Source organism: Polyodon spathula, chromosome 3 (assembly GCF_017654505.1).
Source record: "Polyodon spathula isolate WHYD16114869_AA chromosome 3, ASM1765450v1, whole genome shotgun sequence".
Classification (NCBI taxonomy): domain Eukaryota; kingdom Metazoa; phylum Chordata; class Actinopteri; order Acipenseriformes; family Polyodontidae; genus Polyodon; species Polyodon spathula.
The window spans coordinates 94,176,628-94,182,627 of record NC_054536.1 but is presented as its reverse complement, the minus strand read 5'-3'; positions in this window follow the sequence as shown (position 1 = coordinate 94,182,627).

Here is a 6,000-nt window from a genome sequence, read left to right as displayed (position 1 = left end):
ATTTATTTATTTTGGGAGCCCGTCTGTGCAGATATTGAGCTGCACTGGCCTCTAGTTTCCAATTGTAATTCTGTGTTTAGTTATTGTTTTAATAAACGGGCAGTGCAAACTCCTTGCCGTGACTGTGTATTCTAGATCTGCCCAGTTTGTTAAGTGTAGTTTACCACCTGTATTTAATAAAACAATGTTGGTCTAGTTAATATTTATTTTTTGTAGTGTGGTCTAGTTTATATTTTCCTTCTGGTATTCAGCATGGCTGATCCCACCGTGATCAGAAAAGAACGAGAGCCCCTCCCGGGTGCTTATACATATTCAGCAGCAACCTGCCACAAATTAAAGCGATTTTTTTATTATTATTATTTTAATATATATAATAATTGATACATCATAATGCAATTGACATATCTGTACACATAAACTGTATATATCACGTTTATGGCAAAATCTGATTTAATTTTGCTAAACTGACTTTTTGTACGTTTTGGTCAGATGACAGTAGAAAATTTTTTTGAGAGTCACGGGTTGTGCGATTGATTGGCGTCAATGTGTGATAGAATTTTAGAATCATCCTATCCGAATAAGAAGCTGGTATGCGAATAAGAAGCTGGAATGCAAAGCAGGAATTAAGCAACATCCAATAACTAGTATTTTTTGACTGAAATACAAATAAGCTACCCTGCACAATATAAATCTCCACAGCAGTAGGATTGCACAACAGAACTAAGAAACATTGCAGGGTAAGTCAGGATTGTTTACAACAAATAGAACATAGGAAGAGAATTAAACCAAAGGCTAAACAAGAGTTCAAATAGCAGATGTTATTGAATGTGCGTGGAATATTATACTTGAGACAGATGGATCAAACATTTGGTGTACATGAGTTTTAATCAGACAGCATTTGACCCATTCAAAATGTTTACCACCGAGTCCATCAGGCAGTCCTTATAGAAAGAAAAAAAAATGTCCATGAAACAACCACAACCCCCAATACTTTAAAAGTCCCAAAGTGTTATATCCAATCCGTATTGAGACTGCTGTTGAACCAGATAAGTTTAAACACAAAACAAAAATGAAACTACTGTGATGGGTGTTCATTAATGCCCAATAAATAAACAAAAATGATACTCCAAAACAGTCAGAACAGCCCAGATAATCCAGCAGCAAAAAATAAGATTCCTCCCCATTAGGGGATCGCACCCAGTTCTTCCTTGGTCCTGTAGAGCTTGGAGTTTCCAACCAGGTAAGACGACAAAAAGTGATGATGATAACTGGATTAGTCACTGTTGTTCTTCAGAACCATATAAACAATTTGAATGATGTGGATAGTTTCACTTTGGCAGGAGATTAGATAACTGGTTAATTTAAACTGGAAAAATGACAGATTACAGAAAATACTGTTTCTAACAACCAAAAGATTATTACTTCCTGATTTCTCCTTTACAGACCAGCAACCTCCCTCTTCAAACACAAAAACCACACCTGAAAAAAAAGAATCACCTCAGCAAACAAGGAACCACCCTCTCCCAGGAAGTAATAGTCCTATTTAAAGAGCCACCAATTAAGATACTTAGAATTAATGATAAATCAAGCCCAATAAGACCTTTGCCAAGGCAATTAGCAAAACACCTGAATCTAAATAGAATGTCCATGAGGCAATTAAGGGAAAGATCATTCACTTAAAACAAGAGAGAAAGTCTAGTGCAGAGAGAAACCCCTACCAAAATTTAACAGTAAATTGAAATAGCTTCACCTAATGGAATCTGAAACAACTTATGGAATCTGAAGGGCCCACTTTAAAAATGAGAACAAAATTACTTATTTAGCAATTGAACAGAGAATTAAATTAACCTGGCCAGGTATTCTGATACTCAATTAAGAGCAGCAGGCAGCAAATTACTTATGCTGCATTCATGTAGCTAGTGCTACACGGTGAGGAATGGTTCCGCTCCCATGGTTACCAGGCAGCTGGGAGAGTGATGTGCTGCAGTGATTGGTGAGAGAGTGGGCCAGAGGCTGGGGAGGTATAAGGCAAGGGAATACGTCAGAGCAGGGGGAGTGGTGAACGAGAATGATTGAGAGCAGACAGAAAAGTACAATTGCAGTAAAAAAAAAGACTATGGGGGTTAGCCAGAATGAGAGTTTAATTAGGAGTTTTTGCCACTGATCAACACCAAAAAGTCCATAATGTCAAAGTGAAAAATAAAATCTACAAATTGTTCTAAATTAATTACAAATATAAACCAGAAAATAATTGATTGTATAAGTATTCACCCTCTTGAGTCAATATTTAGTAGAGGCACCTTTGGCAGCAATTACAGGCATGAGTCTATTTGGATAAGTGTCTACCAGCTTTGCACATCTGGACACTGCAAGTTTTGCCCATTTTTCTTTGCAAAATTGCTCAAGCTCTGTCAAGTTGGATGGAGACCTTTGGTGAACAGCAATTTTCAACTCTTTCCACATATTCTCAATTGAATTGAGGTCTGGGCTTTAACTGGGCCACTCCAGGACATTGACCTTTTTGTTTTTAAGCCACTCCAGTGTGGCTTTGGCTGTATGTTTGTGGTCATTGTCCTGCTGGAAGATGAATCTTCTCCCAAGTCTCTGGTCTCTTGCAGACTTCAGCAGGTTTTCCTCCAGGATTACTCTGTACTTTGCTGCATCCATTTTGCCCTCTATCTTCACGAGCTTTCCAGGCCCTGACACAGAGATGCTGCCACCACCATGCTTCACAGTAGGGATGGTGTTCTCAGGATGATGTGTGGTGTTAGGCTTGCGCCAAACATAGCACTTAGCGTTGAGGCCAAAAAGCTCTATTTTGGTCTCATCAGACCATAGAATCTTCTTCCTCTTGGTCAGTCTCCCACATGCCTTCTGGCAAACTCTAGCCGAGATTGGATGTGACTTTTTTTCAACAATGGCTTTCTTTTTGCCACTCTCCCATAAAGGCCCGTTTGTGAAGCACCCGGGCTATTGTTGCCGTATGCACAGTGTCTCCCAGCTCAGCCGTGGAAGACAGTAACTCCTTTAGAGTTTCCATAGGTCTCTTGGTGGCCTCCCTGACTAGTGCCCTTCTTGCCCAGATACTCAGTTTTTGAGGATGGCCTGTTCTAGATAGAGTCACAGTTGTGCCATATTCTCTCCATTTCTAATAATGGACTTTACTGTGCTCCGGGGGATATTCAATGCCTTGGAAATGTTCTTATATCCTACCCCTGATTGGTGCTTTTGAAGAACCTTATTCCGGATTTGATTTGAATGTTTCTTCATCTTCATGATGTAGTTTTTGTTAAGAAATGTACTTACCAACTGTGGGACCTCCCAGAGACAGGTATATTTAACCTGAAATCATGTGAAACACCTTAATTGCACACAGGTGGACTCCATTCAACTAATTATGTGACTTCTAAAGACAATTGGTTGCACCAGAGCTTATTTAGCTGTGTCATAGCAAAGGGGGTGAATACTTGTACAATCAATTATTTTCTGTTTTATATTTGTAATTAATTTAGAACAATTTGTAGTTTTAGTTTTCACTTTGACATTAAGGACTTTTTTGTGTTGATCAGTGGCAAAAACTCCTAATTAAATCCATTTTGATTCCATGTTGTAACACAATAAAACGTGGAAAACGTCCAAGGGGGGTGAATACTTTTGAGAGCCACTGTATAAGCAAGGGGGGTTATTGTTCTGGCGTGGTCTCAGCCCATAGGGACCGAGTGAAAAGCGACTATTCCATCTGCACCTGCAATCCCCGAGTCTGCCATTTATTCTGTTTAAAAGAAAACAAGAGACCCCATGGCGCCACAATATCTTTAACAATAGCAAGCATTACCACTCCACTAATGTACAAATGGTGTGTGAAACTGAGGATCGTTGCTGTGGTCGCAGCACACGACTCGTACATCCTCAGACAGTCCGGGATAGATGAACATTACAAGGCAGATGATTGGCTTCTTGTCCTATACAACAATTTTGGCTGTTAATATATGTATATAGTCACAATGAACATGTGATATTTAAGTAGGCTATGCTTTAAATAGCTTTATAATATACAAAAGAAAATTGTGGAAACTGTAAAGGTCCAATCAATGAATGTACACAGAGTGGGTGCAGTCATAAATACAAGCAATCAAACAACATCACTTTAACATTAATCAATGTTAATCGCTAACGTTTGATTAATATTACAAAATAAATCAACGCGAGATCAAGTTGAACAAATGCATATTTATTTGATTTGCAGAGTTAAACGTTGTGAGTCTTTGGGGCGAGCAAGACCCCCTGCTATACTCGCTGTGAAAAACTCAGAACCGTACTTACCTTCTAGAATAAAGCGTGTGGAAACCATGTGTAGAATTCCGCACGAGTGACAACTTGCAAATTAATCATTTAGCTTGGTTTATTTGTGCATGTAATTAGCTTAATGCATAGAGCTAGTGCTGGTTCATTTTGCACACGATGTGTCTTCCCCCTGCCACGTGCTAATTCTGGTCATTCCCGTCGTTTAGTGAATAAGCTCATTTAATAAAGGTTCTTAAAAGTAGCCATAAGACCTGTGTTAACACAACCCCATAACACGTGTCTTAAAACTACAAATACGTTGGTATTTACTAAAGTGAATGAAGATTATTAAGACGTGTTCTATGGAAATGATTAACATATTAATATAAAATCCATGAGAATCAGAGTGGCAGGGGAGTGTGCACCGTGACAACACTACGGTACAGAAGCGACCTGAAGAAACATCAATACATACAGCCGAAAGCAATTTCATCTGCAATTGGCAACACGCCACGATTAAGTAAGATGGAGACATTCAAATCTACAATTGACGCCAGTTCAGTCACGATTATTAAAAAAAAAAAAAAAAAAAAAAAAAAAAAAACATCCCTGCAGCATTTGGTCCAGAAGATAAATAATAAATGGGAAAATACTACACAACGTAGCGGCAGCTCTTAACATTGCATCTTAAAATGTCAACACATACTCCATCTCGGACCGCATTCTGCTATAAAGGTATTAGTTTGAGTTAATTATGGAGCTCAAGCAGTGTCTCAGTCTTAAATTAAAGCCGTCCCAAAGACAGTAAGAATATTCGTGCTGACTGATGCACAGTTGCACTATCTTAGAGGGTTCTAGGTTTGTGAAAAGCATACAGTATTACTATGTTATTGGTAGTACGCATACAAATCCATACAAATGTAACAGAATAAGCATGCTTAACTAGATGAATTGAAATCAGTTGTATTAATACAAGTACATACTTGAGGGAAGAGAAATGAATGTGCTATTGTATAAAAAGTGTGATCCTTCCAGTACGCTGTTATCCAGCATTGTGCCTGACTCAGGCTTCTGAGACTTTTTTTATTGGAAATCGAGACTCGCTGGGAAACAGGCTAAAAAGTACATTTAAAACCATCACTGCCTTCAGATGAAAAAATAAATAAACCGTCCATCCTCATACAAGTGCTTTATGCAGTGGTGTTGATTACAATGAAAGCAGGGCTATGATGGGTAAGGAAATACCAGAGCTGACTGCAAATCAGTAATAGTACCTTAAAATAGTAAGCCTGAACTCAATTCCCATTTTCATTTGGTTCACATTAAGCCTGACTGTAATAGCCTTTTCATTGACTGTAAATATGTATTCTAAACATATAAAAACAAGTAACTATATAGCCTTCATTTTACACGCCTCACCTGCAGTTTTAAATTAAACAGTGATATATTAATACAAAGGGAAAGAACCATTATCTATACCATTGTGTATACGTACTAACACAAGTGGTATGAAAATGATATATAAGCTCTAAACAGCTGATGAGTGGTTTAGTTTAAAATTGCTTGGCGCTAATTAAGAGAAAAGATCAATTACACTTATGTAGCTATGGACTTTTCTAAAAGTGTTATTTTATAAATGGCTTTTTGATATCATTTTAAAATGTTTGTTCAGTAATTGTAAAGTTTTGAACCAGAATATTTTTGATTTAAAGAAAA